This window comes from Archocentrus centrarchus, chromosome 20 (assembly GCF_007364275.1).
Source record: "Archocentrus centrarchus isolate MPI-CPG fArcCen1 chromosome 20, fArcCen1, whole genome shotgun sequence".
In the NCBI taxonomy this organism is placed as follows: Eukaryota; Metazoa; Chordata; class Actinopteri; order Cichliformes; family Cichlidae; genus Archocentrus; species Archocentrus centrarchus.
In genome coordinates, this window is record NC_044365.1 from 16,537,101 (window position 1) to 16,558,907 (window position 21,807).

General features: G+C 40.1%; 1 protein-coding gene across 1 annotated transcript in view; it reads right to left on the reverse strand.

Annotated features, from left to right (window-relative positions):
- The window catches only part of LOC115799677 (cadherin-20-like), a 102,769-nt gene that overhangs the window by 43,595 nt on the left and 37,367 nt on the right, over positions 1-21,807 (reverse strand). Inside the window, exon 2 of the mRNA XM_030756928.1 lies at positions 15,271-15,373. The gene's annotated coding sequence lies outside the window, so the exon portion shown is untranslated. The remainder of the gene's footprint in view (positions 1-15,270; positions 15,374-21,807) is intronic.

The window sequence follows — 21,807 nt, forward strand, 5'->3', positions numbered from 1 at the left end:
AGTCTTTTTTGTGCTGGATAGACAGCCACAGAAAGCAAAGGAGAATTTTAATACCTCATTTACGGAGCTGACAAAAACTATCCTGAGAATGTGGAAACATTTGGTATTGACGAACGTAGAAGAAAGCAGGCCTACGCTCCTAAAGTCGGAATTAATTGCCATCACTTCTGCTGCTGCCATGAATGAGTTTTTGAGAATGTGACACTTTTGGGACTGATCTGGGCATTATCTGTAGGAAAATTAATCCAGAATTCATCCCCAGTGCACAAAATGGGATAATATGACACCTCCACATTCCCCAAATTGACATCTTCGAATTTAGTAGAGATGCTGTAGTCAGGCAGTCAGTGTGACATGGCCTATTAGGAGCAGGATAGTGTCAGAGGACTTTAAAGTTCATTGAAAAAGTGACCCAGTGCATGAAAAATCTCCTTAAACCTACTTCAGTAATGGTAAATTTCATTACCCCAAAACTGATGAGGCAAAGGCAACACAGAAAGCAGATCAAAGTTTTGCAGTCGAGCATCGATTGAATCTAATCTGAAAGTGCTCCAAAACTCATCTGTGTTTATAATCGAGTGGTCGGGGAGCCCATCAGCTGGTCTGCAGACTCTGGCAGCAGCAGCTGTTTTTCAGGGTTCCCAGGTTCAAGACTTCCTCTTTGTTTATAAATTGAGATAAATATGAAAACGCTAATAAAAGCCTAAATTATTATCAGATGTCACACAGGTTTTTCTTTAGATTAGGTTTTGTTAAACGCAGGCCCACTTTTGTACTCCAAATTGACCTTTTTGTTTTGTTTTTTTTAACTAGTATGCAAACCAAACCAAGTGTTATTGTGATGGTCTCTGGGACTCAGTGGCTGCCTGTCAGTTATCAGCAGGCCGATGTTATCATCCAACATAAGCTATTTGCCCATCTACCCATCAGAATTTATTTATTTAGACAAGTGAGAAACATCTTTTAAGCATGTTATTAACGCTGGTTTCTGTATTTACTCTGTATTTAAGTATATTCTAGTGATGAATTTTAGTTGTGGGTTTTCTTGTGTTTTGGTTCATATTTTTTATTTTTAATATTTTAATAAGTAATAGTCTTCCCAGTGTTTATGTTTATGCCTCGGCCCCTTTGTGTTTCCCTGTCTCATACATCTTAGTGTTCAAGTTTTTAATGCAGCGTGAATACATACAGTCTATGCAATGAGGCAAATTTATGCAAATTTGCACTTGGCAAATAGATGTGAATGCACCATTAGTCTCCTTTGGTTATTTCCCATTTTACCTTGAAGGTTTGCTTCCTGCCTGTCTTCACCTGCTTCTTGTTCAGTGTCTAATCCCCAGTTAGCCTTCAATGCTGATACAGTACTGTGTTCTCTTTGGTGCAATGACTGTGTTTTATGCTCCTGGTCTTACTCCCTTGTGCCATTTGAATTCCCTTTTTGGACTTTGTTGAACTGGATTTAATAAAATGTGTTTCCAGTTTAACACTCTGCATCCTGTGTCCTGCAGTTGGGTCCTCAACTACAATACCACTCTTCACTCTGTGACAGCCATCCTCTCTCTGTTTCGATTGTACAGCTGATCATCATTTACCCAGGAGTTTTTGGCATACTGAAAGGGAGGTTTGTACAATCTAGAATAGAATAGAATGCCTTTATTGTCATTATACAGGCTGTACAATGAGTTTGGACATCTAACATTTACTATGTAATAAATTAAATCAAAAAGGAGCTCCATGAAGACCCAAGTTACCATTTTTTGTAAAAAAATAAAATAGTAACATGCTACCCCCCTAAAAATCATGTTTTTGCTGATACCCAGTGTTTATATCAAAGTGAGGTTACAGGAGCAAAAGGCCAGAAGAAGTTAGGTTTTTAATTTATTTGATGTTCAGATTTGTCCAACATGTTCTAAGTGATGTGAACTGGCAGTGGAAAGTGCAGAAAAATTTATCCTGTGTAATTTAATAAGTGTTTTGTGAAGGATGTTGGCTTTATAAAAGTTCAGTAACACTCTCCTCCCAAATCCTATTGCAAATGAACACCTCTGACAGACAGAGATGGCAAGAAATGGCTGACCCTCCATGGAAGCCAAGTGGTCTGCTACCAAGCAGGAAAAGAATGCACTTTACTGTCTTTTGTTGTCCCCTTTGTGTCTTTTGTTACCACAGCATCCTCTGAAACACTGCAGTTCTTTGGCTCTGTCCACTGAGCTTTAACTTAATCAATTAGATTATTTCTGCTTTCAGAGCAGCTCTGTCTTCAAGAAATATTTTAAGCAGAAAAAACAAACTAAAATTTGCTCACAGGTTCAATTCCCTCTACAGCCAGCATACGTCCATCAACAGCCATGTGTGCTGTCAAAGTGTCCTTGAGCGAGACGCCAAATCCCAACCTGCTCAGTCATGCAATATAAATCACTGTGAGCTCTGAAGGATTTCATTATCTCCATCTCTCGTATTATGAAGCTTAAAACAAAAGAACAACACAGAAGTGTGAGTGCTTCTTGTTTCAAAGGGACACTGGGGTATTCATTTTTTTTTTTTTTTAAGTCAAGTGGATATGAGGACAGCTGAACCTTACCTTGCAGCCTTGAATCCGGGAACACGCCAGACTAAGCTTTGTGCCGTAATGCAAGCCGACACGCCAGCGGAGATGAGAGGAGAAACAGTTGACAGAGCTTTTGTTACATCTTTAATTACAGGCCTCGTGTTTGTCTTGTTCAAATGACGGGCTGTGAGGAGAGGCGGCTCTCTCAGTCTGATCTGCTCTTGTGTCTGTGAAATAAATGGCCTGACCTCCCAACTCCTCTGGACTTACGGACCTAACAAAACACGTGGCGGGAGAGAAGGTGCCGTGCATCAGAGCAAGCACATTTGGTAGCTCATCTGCTTCGATGCATTCTGCATGTATCTCCCAACGTTCACAAGAAGAGAGTGAGGATGTCTTTGGAGATGAGGCCTGCATGGAAAATCCGCGAGGGATGATGCATACCTGGGAAGTTGGGAAGGAAAAGGCATGCAGCTGAGTCCCCTGTATATGTGATAAGTATGTCTGCTAGGACAGGTATAGGTTCTGGGTTGCTGCCCCCGGTTAGATCCACGGCTGTGTCAAAGGAGATGATCCACGGCTAATATGCAGCTGTCTGACCCTATTACCTTTAGTGGCAGGGCCAGGCTGCTGCAGCCCAGAACTCCTCCAGTCCTTCAGAAGAAATTTAGTCAGGCTTTAAAACATGCTCTGCCTCTCTGCACACTGTACAAGTAGTTGTATCTGCACACAGGATTTAAAATGGGCCGCAGCCATCCAGAACATCACCTTCAGTTAATGAGTAATTAAATCTGATAGACAGTTTAATACAAAACATTATCAAGTGAGCCATGGAGGAAATAATATCACCCCAGGTCCTACCTGCACACTCTGCACATCATTTTTTAAACTACTCATCCCTGTCATGCATCAAAACATGCGAATGCAAATAAAGTTGCGGCCACAAAACTTCAGAATCTAGCTAGCTCGGCAAACAATCACACAACGTATCTGCAAGCTAAAGGTACACCAGATGTATTTTCCAAGGAGAACTAAAGGTTAATAGGGGTCGGGGTTACTTCAACTCTCAGCAAACTTTTAAGCGATTTTTATCAGATTTGATTGGATAAGCCTATCCATGCAGATTTTATGTCCTGCTGAATACAAGTTAATTTAGTGCGTTAGATGTGTTTCAGTATGAGTGCTGAGTAACGTGACTTGCTTTTAGAACGACTCTGTTAGGAGTCATTCATTTGAATTTAAGCTGATGATGTTCCTTAATAACACTTGCCAAGTTTCATCTTTATACTATCTTTCTACTGGCAACAGTAGATGTTGGAAAGTAGACGTGATAGTTCATGTAACATGTAACTGCATACATCATACTGCATAGATTGCAGAATACAGTTAGTAAACCTCAGAGCAGCAACACAGGCCAGCCTCTCTACAAAGAAAATCTGCTGGAGCTCACGATATGCATCATCCCAACTTTAACCCCTGCTGGTCTCAAGCTCCACATTCTTGACACTGGTTGCCTAGGTAACCCTCTAATTTACTACCAGGTCATATGTCAGGTATCATGCGCTCTCATTGGTAGTCGCTTCAATCGCTCACCTGGGATTTGAGAAAAATTTATCTTGATCCCACCAAGTTCACATCGCCGGTGGCTGTTTTGTCCGCGAGCCTAAAGTAGTCTCAGGTGTGGTTACACTTCTCAGAACTGGCTTCTCAGAACCCCAACAGCCTAGGCCTATAGCAGCATAACTAAGGGATTGTTCAGTGTCACCTGATCCAGCCCTAACTATAAGCTTGATCAGAAAGGAAAGTTTTAAGCCTAATCTTAAAAATAGAGAGGGTGTCTGTTTCCAGAATCCAAACTGGGATCTGGTTCCACAGAAGAGGGGCCTGAAAGCTGAAGGCTCTGCCTCCCATTCTACTCTTAAGTATCCTAAGAACCACAAGTAAGCCAGCAGTCTGAGTGCGAAGTGCTCTATTGGGGTGATATGGTACTATAAGGTCTTTAAGATAAGATGGGGCCTGATTATTCAAGACCTTGCATGTGAGGAGAAGGATTTTAAATTCTATTCTGGATTTAACATTACTACTGAATATTGCAGTATGCAAATATTGTGACAGTGACATCACCATCGCAGATGTTATTGGACAGTGACCGAGGCAACTGGCGTGGTATTCAAAATGTAAGTAATTAACAAAATGTTTCAACTGAGATGTATGGACTCATTTTGTAAAAGAAAATCTTGAATTTATTATGTCAAGATGAGTAAAATACCAAAAAAATATATAGTTGATTTCCGATACTGAATTCCGATCACCGGTGCCAGTTCAAACATGAAAGGTACCCAACGATAGTTTCCATTATCAATGAAGACTTCAGAGTTTTTGTCAGTTTCTGTCGTTTCACTTACAAAAAACAACTTGTGACCACTTACCTTGATTCGACAAAGGGCAAGGGAAAATGCAGATAATATATACACACACCAGGTAATTAAGGGAGTTGAGAAACACCAGGAAACAGAGCTGAAACTAATCGGGGGAAAATGGAGGGCCTGCAACAGCTAGATGCCAGCTTGGGCTTCGTATCATGTCTGGGGATGATATCGCGCAGAGCTTCTGTCTGCTTCTTCCTCAAATTTAGCCTGAGCACTTGCCCAAAAAACCCGACAGCAGACACTGGACTCCAGTGTATCTTAAAGGAGGCAACAAAGGAAGCACTGAAGCACTCTCCCTTAGCATTTAGAGAATTTGATTAGCTCTTATTATGGCTGCCTTGCAGATAATTCAACATCACTTCAGTCAGCCTTCTTAAACCAAACTGACTAATCGACTGCACCCAAAGACAATAAGCCAAGCTGCAGGAAACATGAAAAAGCAGAAAAAAAAGCAAAAACATGTAAATAAAAAAAAATAAAACAGGAAGTGGAAAGGAGGAGGAGGACAAGGAATAACATGAGACACTAGGAAAACAGGAACGTCACAAACACAAGAAATCCATTAAACCAAACAGACATTCAAAACAAAACCAGAACCAGGGCCATGAGGCTTTGTCAGGTTTTTGTTTTTTTTTTCTAAATACATAAAGACTGAAGTTGAAATTTTTTGAGAAGTGACTACTAGCATACTTGCATTAAATTCCTCTCCAAACAGAATGAAGTTATTTGAGCGAGATAGTTCCCTCAGGAGTCGTCTAATCTGGTAGAGATACAAGAAAAGTGAATGTTGGACTCAAACATGAGTCCACATGATTGGGGCTCATTCTACGCTTGATACAGAGTCTCAAATGCAGAATATATATATATATGTGTGTGTGTGTGTGTGTGTGTGTGTGTGTGTGTGTGTGTGTGTGTGTGTGTGTGTGTACTGATGCACAATATAGTGCATGTAATCAATCCACTATTAGCTGACCTGCGGTTAAAGATCAACTTTCAGTTTTACAGTGCCATATCAGCTGGCGTATTTAAAAGGATCTACGTGTCAGAAATCTAGTTTAGAGACCATCAACCTTGGGTCAGGTGGTATTCCATTACTGACTAAACTGCACACAGAGTGGGAGTAATGGGGAATTAATGAGCGAACCGGCACCTCATTTTTGCCCCTGGGGCCTTGTAGCAGATTAATGCAGCCATGCTAGATGCTGTAACTAACTAATGAGCACCTGTTAAAAAATACGTTTATCTGCATTGTGTTGTGGCTGATGCAAAACACTGATTTTTTTTATTTATTTATTTTTTATCTGGGCAAACTAAACTTTTAAAAACACATGCAACACATGCAAACACTGGATGGCTGCCTAATAATCTATAGAAATACAAGATGATTAGCTGCACATTTAATCCCTGAGATGTGGTAAGAAAAAAGTGTTTCCCCCATTGCTCCTTGTGCTTCTTGTCCTTTTAAAATAGCCTCTGACATTAAAAAATGGTGCAGATTTCTGTAGTTGAAAAACATTTCAAATGCTTTATGTGGGAACTTACAAAGTTTTTCTCCAAAGGTGACAGAGAGCACAAAGTTAGATTGGATTTTGTTTTAGAGGTGGATTTGACCCCACTGTTGGGTGGATTTTCACTATTTTGTGGTCAGGCCCTGGGGAAACTTCTTGAGGCATGATCACCTGACCATCTTCTGCCTGGTGCCTTCTCTTTGTCTCCACAAAAGGCCACGAGGAGAGACCAGCTGCTTGTTGATAGTGCAGAAGCTAACCACAGATGTAGGGTAAAAGAAAAAATAATGTGTGCGCGTGCTCAGCCCTCCATTCCTTGATGTTTTTTATTTCAATAATAAATAGCATCTATATTTTATACCACAATAAACGTATATTTTATTCCTGCAGAGGTTACACCTGGTCTCTCTTCTATTCCCAGTTATTATAAATCCTGTTTTTCTTTCTAAAGACAGAATTTGGGAGATAATATCTCAATAAAAAGAGAATTAAGAAAGAAAAAGCTGTTTGTGAAGGTCGGTAACTCTTAAAATGCTCTTTATATTTCAAGCAGGTTTGCAGGTGTCCACAGTCGACCCACTAATGGGAAAAAGCAGGCTGAAGTAAACTGGACTTTAACCTTGTGAAGTCTAAGTCATCATCCATTATTATCTTAACCCTAACCTTTACTATCAGAATATGTTTTTAGGGTTGTGGCTAGGATTGGGGTCATCACCAAGACCTCACAAGAATAACACACATACATCATAGGACCCCTTCTATCCTTAAAACTTTGGTCCAGTCCTCCAAAGAACCCTCGAGCAGGGACAAAATCTTGTGAAGATAACTCCTAAGTGAACAAACAAAGCATGAAGATGCAGAATGAGGACTTGGAGAGTTGGTGCGTGAATATTCTTTGAAGTACTTCTGTTGCCACAATGATTCATCTTTTTCTTTCTTTTTCCACTTTCTTCAACCCTCCTAACTGCTGGATCTGGTTGTGTTGGCTTTTCACTGCACCGCGCTGAAAACTAGCTACATACAAAGAAGCATTGTCAGAAGGCCTATCCTCAGTCCACGTCAAGCTCTCACCCTGCCTGATGGAACATAAGGCTTCTCTGCAGAGATCTTGTTATGGGCGGTATGACCCATTCATAAATGCCTGCACTCTGATACACTTCTCAGGTAGATTTTGTGCTGGTCGTGACAGATAAGCACGTTTCTGTAACCACATATTGAGCTCTGAGTCAGAGATATGCTTGAGTATCGCCACACAAGAGAGTGGAAAGTTATATTTTAGGAATAAGGGAAAAAGTTGCTTTGGATTATCGCCCATTCACTTTCCTATGGATAGATTTTAACTTTGGATCCCTTTACCTGGGTTTAAGCGTTTTTAGTTGCTTCACATCGCTTTTCATTTCAGCTGTGCCTGCACCACCAACATATTTATTCACGCTTCATTTGTGTATTACAAGTCCACTTTCTGACTGTATATCGACAGCTCTTCCCAGCAGGACATGCCCAAAACACCTCACCTACTGTAGGAGGTAACCTGTAGGCCCAAACCACCTCAGCTAGCTCCTTTTGATATGGAAGAGTTGTGGCTCTACTCCTCCTGAACAACCAAGCTCCTCCCCCTGTCTCTAACGGAGAGCCTTGGCACCCTTCAGAGGCAGCTCCGACTTTTAGTGGCTTATATCATAATCCAATTCTGTTGCTTGCTGTCACAGGTGAAGGTAAACCTAACCAAACCTGACGCACAAACTACCAATAGCGTGTCTCTCAAACCGGCTCTGGCAGAAACCAGCAGGGGAAGTCACAATTTTATTTCATTATCTCGTCCACCTGCTGCTCTTTATTAACCAACACCGCTCACCTCACACGGCCCTCACAGTCCTACTACTTTTGCTCAGATGTATAAGAAAACAGGAATGGTAACATTGTGGGAGCTAATCCGGGAAATGCAACATAAGTGAAAACAACATAAGTGACAACAGATGTGTGGGCGTAATGTGGTTAATCATAAATTCATCTTCACCTTAACAAGACAAGACTTTGGTGAGAATTAATTAGTATGATTTAAAAAAAAAAAAAGCTTCTCTGGCACTCGCACTATTACTAGCCACTGAAGTTATCTTTGATCTGAAGATTCAGTGACAAACACAAAGTAACTTATTTTATAAGCCAGCTAAATATTAAACAGATGCCAGAGAACTGCTGGTAAAGTCAGGAGGCTGCCAATCGAAGTCCAGCTGGTAAAATCTCAGTCGGGAGCTGCTGATAAACAACAACAAACACTGAGGTCCACTTTGAGCAACACTCTCCATCTTTGCTCCTGTTGCTGCTCTACAGGAGAGGACCATGTTTCAAATAAATGAGCAAAATTTGCACATTGACTATATTATTGCTCATACAGACCTATGTCGAAGGCCTGGAGTGTGGCTACAGGTTGAGCCACACACAGTGAAGGATGCACTGGACAAATGAAAACAAGTGACGACAATAATGGCAGCAGGTTTTGAATTTTAGCTAAAGGTGATTGGATATTTTCTAATTCATTGGCTTTTGTATAATCTAATGTGGGCTCTGAGAGTAATAAGCAATTACCGTGTGTTTATCCCCACAACTCAGAGAGAACTAATCTGCACTCAACAGCCAGGGCCAAAAATAATGAAATTAATTACGAGCATTAAGGCTATGCAACTGCCAGAGAAAGGTAGAAATGTAATTATCCACATTGAGACAGAAGCCGCTCTGTGTTTCCCTTCTGCTCTCTGTCTCATTGTTTTTGTCTCTTTTTAACTATAATGCTCCCTCGCCTTTTCTTACAGGTCTTTTTCTTGATGAGCAACATCATCCACAGGCACACAAAAGGAAACAAAAGCTGTATTTCGGCTTTAGAAACCATCCATATAATTATTTAAATTGTCCCTAAAACAAATTTATGGTGATTTTTTTCATGCCTTATCTCCATTTATTATGGCTTCCAAATTCTCATAACGGACAAAGCAGCTTTAGGAAGTAATAGAATTTGATAGGAGCTATTCATTATGATGCCAGGACTGGCAGATATTAAGATAATATGAGGTTTAGATAATAAAGCTGAATGCAAACAAAAGCAAACCTGCTTGTAAAGGTATTATGGCGCGCTGCCTCGCACTCAGCACTGGACCGTGATGCTGTGATCTGCTGTCAGGTTGAGAGTAAAGCTGGTGGGTATCAGTTTACATTTTATTTTAGTTGCACAAAAAGCAAGTCCCACCATTAATCTGCGTCAAGTGAGTTTAAAATGATCTACGAGTCTGCTGATATTAAGATTTAATCATTAGTGACATAAAATCAATCCGCATAAGATGCAGTTCAATTTTTATTAAATTTTTCTTTTTCATCTAATTGCTTTCATATCAAAGACAACATCGACCATCCCAGAGGAAGACTTTTTCTCACAAAAATAAAAAATAAAAATACGTATAACCATGCTGTAACACGTGAACTCAACTCCCCGACCAAGACGTGCGCACGAATACAAATGAACGCTATCGATTTAGCGTGTCCACAGCTGTTATGGCACAAAGAACACAATTTAATATGCTAAAGTGAGCCCTTCTCTATTTTTTAAGCAAAGGTGGCGAAGTGGATTCAGGTGGTGATTGGAGTCATTTGCTATTAATGTTGCAAGACAGAATGGCAGGTTTTGTAGAGCCTCTTGTTGGACATGGCAAATGTTGTTAACAGCACAGGGTGAGCAGTACAACAGTTGTTGAATTCTTTATATACATTATGGCTGAATTATGCTTTTATAAAGCTGCAGCAAAAGGTTAGGGGAAGGGACAGAGAAACACATTTCTAAAGTCCTTCCAACTGAGCCAACAGACTGAGTCATTGGCTCTGAAGAGCAGAAGATTATAAATACATGGTTTCTGAAAATGGAGCATTTTTGTGCCTTGATTATCCAGCTTGTGTTTCTTTTTCTCTCTTGGTGAGATTTTCTTTTCTTCTGTAGGTGATAACACAGAATACTATTCCATATTTTTACTTAAAGACAAAAAAAAAAATGTAACTTTGTTGCGGATAAGACTAGCACATGTTTTTTGTCCAATATTCCTTCTCTTTGTATTAGCTTTGTGTTAGTTTCTATTAACTTTTGTCCTGGTCCCTGGGTCCTTTTTGTGGGTTCATCATATCTTTTTGGTTTTGAGAACCATTTGTGTTTGAGTCTTTTTCCTTGTTTCCTGTCATATAGGTGATATTGTTGTCTATGTTTCTTGGTGTCATTTATTATATCTTCCTGTGGCCTCTATTTGTGATTATTTAAGCCCCACATTTTAGGGTATCATTGGGTTTCTGTGGGTCACATATTTAATCAAAGCAAAAATTCACATTTGGTGGTTGGAGCTGAATCACCTCAGACGAGTTAATCTTCACTTTATTTGTATAATTTTTAATATGTTAATTCAAGTAAAAATGTTTACAATAAAAACAACAAGTTAAGGGTAGGTTTAGGCAATATACAACTTAGTTAGGTTTAACTCTAAAAACTACCTGGTCAAGATAAGACATTAAAAATTACTTTTAGAAAAAGTTTAGAAAAACAATAACTCTGGTTAAAATGTGAAGGTTGCCACATTTTCAAAGAGTCCGGACACAATATACTTCCTGTTGAAATTCATTACTTACAAAGTTGTGCTGTCACAAAAAAAAGGCACAATTTGTGTCCATGAACACGAACCCATAGGTTATACCATTTCATGATTTGCTGTTAGGCTGGGCTGCATATGCTGTAATGTACCTTTTGCATCATTAATGTTTTTATTTGAAAGTCCACTATTCCTTAAATCCACACTTATGCATACAGAGTTGCTGATGGCCTAATTATCTCTGGGTTCATCGACTGCACACAGACCCTTTCATAATATTTGCCATTTTTTTTATTGTAAGTATGACATATTAAATTAATTAATATTGATCTGTGGAGGTGCAGAAAGGATCAAAACATACTGATAAGAAACTGTTGCACCTGGCAACTGCATTATGAAGCATGAGGACTTTAAATGTCAGGCTAATGAAAGCTAAAGGTTTTTGTTAATAGGAGCTTGTTTGCGTCATTAAGTCATCTGTAGTAGCGACTGCCCGCTGTGGTCAGGTAACACTAGCGAGGCTGGTCCCCGGAGCTTGGGGCCTGGTTGTCATGGGAGACGGGATGCAACGGCATTGTATTACTTCAGGCAGCAATTGTGCTGAAACATGACTCTGCCTTTGAGGAGCTATTGTTCTCATTCCTCACACCTTGCTCTTGTGGGAGAGCGGCGTGCCTTGGGGAAGTGGAGTCTTCTTTCAGCGGTACACCAGTTCTCAGGGATATACTTCATGAAATGAACATCTACTCCCTCACAGATTCACTCTCACTTCTCTGATCTCTCTCCATCATCTACCTTCACACACAAAATACTAATTTTCCTGGTGCATATTTCACAGTAGCCCGACAAATAGGAATCTGATGCTTGCTCTTTGTTGAAACCTGTTTTTCAGGCTCTTTTCGAGGAGGTGTGGCGCACATTGCGGTGGACTAATCGCAGCCTACTTGACCCTGATACAGAAAGGCTGGACTTGTCGAGGTGTTAATGGTCTCTCAGACAGCTTTAGGGCAGACATACATACGCATACACTGGTTCACTCGGCCGGTCATTTATCACGATTCAGGTTACTGTTAATGAATAAAGGTGTCTCAACATGGATTATATTAATATAGATCCCCTTCCTTTTTTATCTACATGCACAGGCACTGCTGAGCGAGTGTGTGTTTAATGGCTGTATTGTGAAACCACACAGAATCAGATGCAAGCTCCTTATTGAGCACTGGATAAATAGGGAGAAAGGACTTTGAAAGCAAGTGCAGTTTCCCATTAACGTGCCGGTGTGAATTCATCCCTCCAGGTTTGTGCTTTCCTCTCAGCCTCGCTCCCTCCTCTCCCCTCCCTATGCTCTGAGTGGGTGATTGAATTAATTATGTTTTATCACCTTTTAGCTGATTGAAGTCTACCTTACTCTCTTTAGACAGCTTGTGTTTGTGTCTTCACGCGCCGCGCCAAATGGATCGGGCCTGTCACCCAGTGCAGACGCTGCCATCAGTGTTGTCAGAGACTTGGAGTCTGAGATCTGAGCGCCGAGGCTGGGCTGCCAGTCGCTGTTTTTGCCGCTTTTGTGATGTTTTTCCTTCATTCTCTTCTTTCTTTCTTGCCTTCTTTTTTTCATTCTCAGTAATTCATCTCCATCAAAAAATGAGTCCTGGACCTTATCCTGTTCATTACTCACATAATGATTTTTGGGAACAGTTTCAGGTTTTCTATAGCCCCGTGTGTCTGTCGAGAGGTGAGCTCAGATTTCTTTCATTACAAAGATACAATAGGACCGTTGGATTAGTTTTGCAACTAATATTCATCTTCCTTATCAAGCAAACAAAGAGTTTATTAGTTCAGTTAATTGCTGTTTGCGCTCTTTCTGTGGGTTGTCAGAAAATAATAGGGTCGCCACAACAGAAAGAATTCGGTAGTTGAAATTCAGATATTGTAATTTTTTTCAATTAAAAACAAACATTTGGCAGCCAGTGAGGCAGAGACGGCATAAAAGACCTAGGTAGCCACCGTGACGTCACTCTTTGGTTAGTGAAGTCCGATTATGAAGCCTGTTTTTGCTGTGACTGAGCCCATAAACTCATCAGGAAAGTTTGAGGAGGTCAGGGCAGCTCTAATGCTAGTCCCCAGTCCCCCCCCCCCCCCCCCCCCCCCCTATACAATCACTGCAAAAGAAGCAACTTTAAGATGGTAAATAATGTTTTCTGATTATTTTAAACACCCAAAATGGCCCTTTTTGTTATGAAAACACATCAATAAGCAAGTCTAAAGGCACACATTTATTAAATTATATTTTTTAGCAGTTTTGTTCAAATGAAAGTGCTGTGAAGAAGTATTTACCCCTTTCTCACTACTTAGATTTTGTGCATATTGGTCACACATTTCACATTATCAAAAAAAATTGGGTTTATCATTTTTAAATTTCATTTGTTAAGGGAGAAAAAGTTAACCGAAGTTTTTCATGTCACTGTGGAGGAATTTTAACCCTCTCTTCTTTGCAGAATTGTTTTAATTCAGCCACGTCACAGGGTTTTGGAGCATGAAAGGCCAGTTTAAGGTCTTCCCAAAGCATATCAATCAGATTTGGACTTTGCCTACTCCAAAACCTTTTTTTTTTCCTGAGCCATTCAGAGGCTGATATTTTTGGATCATTGCATAACCCAAGTGCAAAAAGTAGAGATAACTGTATTAAAAATTACTTCAAAAAATAGAGTAAATGTTTAAGTACTGACTCAACTTTTTTACTCAAGTAAAACTGAAAAAGTACAGGCAGTGAAATATATTCACAATAAAAAAGTAAAACATAACTCTTTGAACATTTCTATCAGTTGTTTTTGTGTAAAGCTTACTGAACCTTGTGCTATATTAATATAATAGTAAAATAATATAAGTACATAGGATTAAGCGAATCATTCAATGAAGTAATCTAAATGTCATTAGCTTAAATTCCAGTTCATGTAACCTAACTGTGACCGTGAACACCACAGCTGCTGATCATCAGTCCCACACAGAGCTTTACTGTAAATTCACCACAGTACAACAAGCTGACCTGTTTATCTTGCACAAAACTGCAGTATTTTCATGCAACCTTTGAAGAACACAAAGTTACTACACCTCAGTTTGTTTTCTAGGACATTTCACAATAGAGATACAATCTATATTAAAAAAAAAAAAAGTTTTAAAATTCCATTTATCAGATGCCCCTGAGCAGTCCTTACCTTCATCTACACTGAAAACACAGTTCGGGACTGTTCCATCCCACTGAAAGTGATGCACAAATTATAGGTTTTTGCCTCTTTCAACTTTTTGCATGCGATAAGTCCCGGTGATGGATACACTAATAGCACTGTCCTTTATGTGTTACTGTTCTCTCCATTTAGGCTCTAATCGGTTTGATATTTGCAGGTGCGTAGTAATGGGGAATAAAAACTCCCCTGAAATATGTTAAACCTAAAGTAATGAGCCTGTTTTGAAAATGTGAGAAGTAGAAAGTACAGGTATATTGTAAGTATATTGTACTTTATAGTAAGACTGTAAAGTACAGGTACCTGAAAATTCTACTACAGTTGTACTGTAGTGAAATATTTGTACTTTGTTACTTGCCACCTCTGCCCAAGTGCTCTTGAGCTTCAGGGCACGAAGTTCAGGCTTTTCTGGCAGAGCATTCATGGTTCCATCAATTACAAGGAGCTGTCCAGGTCCTGAAGCAGCAAAGCAGCCCCGTTATCACACTACCACCACCATGTTTGACTGTTGGTATGATGTTCTTTTTATTAAATGCTGTGTTGGTTTGACACCAGATGTAACGGGACTCAAATTTTCCAAAAAGCTCAATTTAAGTTCAACTCAAAGCTTTTTTTGGTAAATGTTAAAGTTTGCATTGGGAAGATGGTGGTATGGATTAAAATACTCTCCTGCATGCCTGTAGACCTGCACATTAGAAAACAATATTTACTCATTCTGTTTAAGTGTGATGTCAGGTGTTTTTTCCTTAGTTCGCGAGCATGCATATGTGACACGTTTAGAGTGATGGACCTGCCATGTTATTGCCATAACGCGTCTCAATCATGAATTCCAAAACTTATTTAACACATTATGATTTTCTTTATGTAAATTATGTTTCAATTTAGAGTAAAACAGACAATAAAGAAGGGTAAGTTTTAAGGTGGGGCTACCTTGCTGTATGAGCCTGCCTTGTCCTCGGTTTCTTAGTCAGGTCTTGACTGATGGCGGCGGCCAAAATGCTGAACCCCAGCCGATGGGTGATGTCAGGGTGTTCTGAAGCAAAAGAAAAATAGGAAAGGAACACAATAAGGCAGTCAGAATGAGGGAATGACTAATTTTTTTATTAATTAGTTGTTTGAGCCTCACTTTTCTTGTTTTTACACACAGTTTTAAACAATATGGATTAATGCGAGGAGGTACGACACAGAAAGTTAAAAGTAGTACATTAATAGTTTCATGATGACATGCAGCATTAATTTCACATTAAAAATGGCCCTTGATTGAAGATTTTTAGTCACAAATTAAAAAAAAAAAAGTCATTCTATTTTTTAGGATAGTCTGTGTGATTAAACACACTGCAAATAACAATAAAAGTTAACTTCATTTATTTATAATATTCCACTGAGTATAAGTCACAGTTACGTTAACTTAGGCTTTGCTGCAGTGCCTTTTTTCATATTCATCAATGTGACAAACATCCATCAGCCTCTCTGCACGTCTTCTCCACGCCGCTGTGATAAAAACACGTCAAAGCGGGAAGACTCGTACGTCAATACAATCGATCAGCTGATGGATTACACCCGGGGAAGAATTACACGCTGCTCACAATTGCCAACAATTAGCTAAACAGGCAGGGGATTGATCTACGTGCAGTTAACCTGGCAGGCAGGCAGGATCCTTAATTTTAGGAAGGGATGTAAAGAAAATGTGACTGTAAAGCTTTGAGAGTGGAAAATGTGATAAGATAGGTGTATTGGGTGCAGGGGGAGGGTAATGTGGGGGAGCAGGAAACCACCCTGGTAGCTGACATGTACCACAGATGATGCATCCCAGATCTCAAACAGCAGAGCTCCTTTTGTCAGTTGCTGTGCTTGGTGATGTTTGACACCAGGGTTCTGGAAGATATTGTTTACAAAAGGCTGCTGGGGGCTGGTTTCTGCATGCAGCAGGATTCAAACCTAGGATGTCTCTTTCTTTGCATACAGCTCACAAGATTTGCCTGCTTGACGCGGCACACTGCACTTAAGCAAATAGCAGCTTTTATGTGTCCCAGTTCTGTCGTATATGCTAATTCTGAGCGATTTAACAGGCAAGCATGGGTCAGAGGCACTGACCAGAGGAAAAATAAATACATAAAAACTGCATTTGAAGGGGTTACAGTCTCCCATCCAGGCATTAATGACAGTTGGTTATCTCCATGAAAGGAGCACACTTCATCCCCTGCAGAAGGTCATTCGATGCAGTTAAAGCTCTGGAAAAAGCAGTAATTAGACCTTAATTTTGCTTTGTCTCCATGCAGTTTGACTGATCTGCTCACATATTTCTTGTAAACTAACTGCCAACACAGTACTGTATAAATGGTACACTAATATCCAATACTAGGATCCTGGGAAATGGAGGCTGTGTTTATCTAAAATATTAAAAACTGCATATTTCAGTGTTCACACATGTTAAAAAGACCCCCCCCCCCCCCCCACACACACACACACCTTAAAATGAAGTAAATCTAAATACAAACCTTTACTATGCCATTGTATCACAATCAACACAAAATGTCATCCAAATTTATGACCACGTTTAAGAAATACCCTCAATTAAAATGATTGGTTCTACTATTATGGTTCATTGCAGTTCTGTGGGCGGATGTTTCTGTACCTCAGCAGAAGGTGCTGCAGTAGGTACAATTACAGAATATACAGTGCTGTGAAAAAGTAAATACATAATGCAGTTTTTAAATGATGATTTGATTCGTTAAGGGAAAAAAGCTGTCCAAACCTACCTGGCCCTACGTGAAAAAGGAACTGCCCCCTGAACCCAATAACCCTTAGCAGCAAGAATGGCGATCAGGTGATCTTTGCAGAACTGAACTCGCCCCCTCGGAGGGTTTTCAAGCAAAAGCATGTTTTTAAGGTCATGCCAAAGCATTTCAGTTAGATTTACGTCTGGACTTTGATTAGGCCACTCCAAAACCTTCATTTCGTGTGTGTGTGTGTGTGTGTGTGTGTGTGTGAGTGTCTGTCTGTCTGTCTGTGTGTGTGTGAGTGTCTGTCTGTCTGTCTGTGTGTCTGTGTGTGTTTTGATCCATTCACATGTGGACTTGCTGGTGTGTTTTGGATCCTTGTCCTGCTGCATAACCCAAGCAAGCTTGACTTTCATGGCTGGATGTTTTCCTTTGGGATTTTCCAGAATTCATATTTCCTTAAATCATGGAAAGTGTTCCAGGTCCTGAAGCAGCAAAGCAGCATCATACTAACACCACCATATTTGACTGTTGTTGTGATGTTCTTTTTATGAAATGCTGTGTTATACAGGGCCAGGTGGGTTTGGATAACTTTTTTCTTCCTTACTAAATGAATTTGTCACTTAAAAACTGCATTTTGTATTTGCTTGGGTTATCTTGTTTAATAGTAACGTTTTTTTGATGATTGAAAACATGTAAGTGTTACAAATATGCAACAAACTAAGAAATCAGGAAGGAGGCAAAGACTCTTTTTTTCACTGTGCTGTATATATAAGAGAGTTTTGGATGCATTTTTAAGCCCTATGGTGTGTTCACACCAAATGTGAAGGTGTGATCACCTATAAAGTTTATTTAATGAGGTGACGCAATCTGTTCAATAGCCCAATAGCTGGGATTCGCCTGATGCCACCAACAGTCAGAAATGGAAGCTTACTGATGCTGTTTGAGGGGAGGTGGAGCTGTCCGGTTCAGCTTCGCTGTCAGAGACAGGAAAACAGGAGAGGGCTCAGAGAAACATGAGTGAAATCGTAGCAGTTCTTGTGAAAATATGTGGCTGTAGCTTGAGTCCAGCTCTTGATTTAACTCTTCATCTCGTTGGCAGTCAGTGTCATGATTCCCGGTGTTTGAGTTTGGATCTTTGTTTTTTTTTGCTCTTCTTGAGCTCTTGGTTTTTGGGGGGTTCTGTTTTGATTTTGGTTTGTTTCCATTTTTATGTCAGTGTTTGTGTTCTTGTTGTATTTAGGTTATAGCTTCTCTGTATAAGCTTGCTTCCACCACTGTAAAAAACAAAATAAAAAGAGCTACATTGAAATTTTTATTTATCTCAGAATTTGTGGTCATTATCTTGAAAATGTGAATTACTACTAAGTAAATCAAAATTTTGAGACACTTAACTTGAAATTTGGGGTTATTAAGTCAAAATTCTGACTTAAGGATGTTAAAAAAACAATCTTCCATAGTTTCTCTGTGTTTTCTCTTAGTCTGTGTGCATCTCAATTCCTGTTTGAGTAAAGAGCTTTATTTGTACTTTTCCTTTTCTTTTTTTTTAAATCTTAGCCTATAGCTTCAACTTGGAGTTTTTAAGTTTTCTGTTCAGAAGCTTTTGTAGGGATTTGTTCATGTCTGGTATTCGTAGTTGTCATCGTCCTCCCTCTGTCTCCTTCTGTCCTGATGTCTTGGCTACTTTTGTGTCTCCTTTTCTGTTCATCTTGTTAAGCATTAGAATTGAGGTTACTTTGGTTATTTCCTGTTTTATTTTGAAGGTTTGTTTTCTTTCATGTTGTTTTTAACTTCCTGTATTTCTTCCCCTGATTCTTTGTTGTCACCTGTTGTTGAATCACCTGTGTTCCTCTCCCGTCTGTTTCCCATCAGTAATCAGTGTATGTGTATAAATAGCCTCAGTCTCCCTTTATCTGTTACAGTGTCTGCTAACCTTCTTGTGCATGGCTGTGGCTTTTGTGCTTCATGTTTTCAGTCTTCTGTATATAAATCTAATAAATGGCTTGTTTTTGTTATTCTAGGCGATGCATTTTGTGTCTGTTGAAAGATATAAAAAAAATCTACACAGCCTGCTGGAGTGTGTCAGGGAGAGGCAAGTTTCTTGGATTTTAGCAGGACTGAATTCCTTTGAGGTAAAAAGTTGCTTTATTTGGATCCAGCAGTGACCATATTAGGACAAAAAGGTGAAGCGCTTACTTGTCAGATCATAAACTGTAAATGCAACACAAAGTAACAGATACCTGCTAATTAGTGCCAAGTAACAGACTCTTTAGTGGATTCAAACTGGCAAAGCTGCTTCTTTTGTAGCAGGTTGTAAATGTTTTATTTTTTATTTTTATTACTGTAAATTTGGGCATTTTAACATGTCCATCTATAGGAACTGACTCGAATTTAGAGGCAGCCTCATGTGGGCATTGAAGAAACTGGTGCTTTCCTTGTTTTTTTTTATCTTTTGTGGCTTTATTTTTCACCCCTGATGGTTACATTTTGGGTTTAGCCAGTCCCCACTCACACACCCCACCGTAGCCCTAGCTGAGTACGTCATACTAAATGTAATGTGTTTTATTTTATAACCACAAAAAAAATCTTTTCTTATGACTAAGTGGGTGATTTAATTTGACAGAACCATAAAAGTAAAATGCTGCCCTCAACAGGAATAAAAAAACTGAGTGAGTGATTGAGAGAAAGCAGATGACTGAGGATTATCTTCTGTTTGTATTCGACAGAACTTTTCATACCGAACACACGATCATGCCACTGCTATATAAAAGTCATCCACCGCCCGAGGATGTTCTTCACTTATTTGGTGTCACACCTTCCTGCATCAGCATGGTGCTCATAATCACAGTAAAGCCATCCCTCCCAGGTATTATTATGATGATGACATTTGCCAATAGAAGGGCAGGCAATCACAATAGATGTTTCCATTGCAGTAAAAGTGATTTATAGCAGCGTGTGTAGAAATGATGATCCAGAGAGGGCATGTTGGTGAAGGAGGATAATGGCACCCTTGTGCCCACGGCCCCTTTCCATGCGGTGTGGAGAGCCTTGACTGGCTCGCAAACCCTGTTCCCTCGGATGACTGAGCCTCCCGGCCTTCACAGAGTCTATTCCTCCCTCAGATAAATGCCGCTATAAATAAAAGAACACAAAGCCAATCACCTCTCTGTTTAAAGAGACGTGCCACCTTCCCACACACGGGAGCGTTTGTTTGATCTAATCTCCCTCGTTTGGTCTGGGGCCACCGGCCTGCCTGACTGATTGTTGGAGCTGCTACTGCTGCTGCTGTGTTTGCTGGGGAGACAGAGCCCAGGCTGTGGGTGGTATTTGCCATTTGAGGATTTGCAGAGCTGTAGACCAGATGGCCGTCAACCTTGTGTTGATCTTGGAGCGCAGTCTTGCCAAGACGGCTTTTCCCATAGTGGAATAAGAGGACTCGAGATGTTAAACATGCTCCCAGCCCCGAGCTCCTGGCTTCACTGTGCTACAGAGGGATTATGTTTGGATCTGGCCTGGCAGGAGGAGTTGGTCAAGGCTGCAATAGAGCCTGAAGCGAGTGAGAGCTGGCACAGAGCAGGCTCACAGGGTGCCAAAGACTTCCTGTTTCTGCTTCCATTCAATTCTTAATTCTTACTTCTAAACTTTATTATGATGTCACACCCTTCAGATATGACCATTGCATGTCTGTTGAGCCCAGTATCATGTTTTACTACTACTACTACAACCCCCCCCCCCCCCCCCCCCCCCCCCCCCCCCCCCCCCCCAATAATTTTGACTGGCACCTCCAGTCTGCATGTCAGAATGTCCTTACGCAACTGAAGCCTGAGATGCCCCTGATGCATCCATGTGAGTGTGTGAATGCTAGAATGCTACAACTAAATAAAGAACTCATTTTGATAAATGAGTTATTATAAAGCAGAGGAGTGAAGGTTTATGACACCGTCTACCTGCAGACAATCTCTTTTTCTTTGACTGTCCACTGTGTTCTACCGCAGTCTGCGGCCCTTCACCTCTTCAGCTCTGCTCCTCAGGCCTGAGTTTGACTACTGTGCTGCAGATTTGCCTCTTTACTTGTTTGGATGAGTTCTCCACACTCTGACCTCGATGTTCAGTTCATCGAAGATTGCCTGGCTGCTCTGAACAGGCAGCAACCTGCCTGGTTTTCCACATATCCAGTCATCCACTCTACCCCAGCTCAAAATCCCATCCCTGACCCATTTAGCCCCACTCTTATTATTCATCCCCTATATATTTGTCTATCAATCATATATAACTAGCTGTGCAGCACTCAGTAGTCAAGGCTGTTCTGTCATGAGTCATTTTACATTAATTTCTGTAATAAACATTAGAATTAATGGTTAAGACAATGAACGTAAAAGCAAAAAAGATCTGTTACATGTACACGGCAATGCAGGAATGTTTTAATTTCTACCACTAAGGCTACTGAGTTGCTGAAATTCTGAAAGGAGTTTTTAAAAGCTCAGTTTTCAGTGACCTAAAAATGCTGCATGTGTGGATGAAAGGCCAAAAAAATCTAGGTTTACCAAAAATACCTGTGTAGGATTGGACAAGGCCTTATACTCCTAACATAAAGTAAATATGAAACATGGCACAAATTCCTGAGAATTAATATGGTCGTTCACTATATGATGAATAAAATCACGTTTGGAAAAATCAATTGGAATAAGAGATGATGAGGGTTTTGCTTTAACAGTTATGACTGTCAAGCCCGTCTGAGGATGAGCAG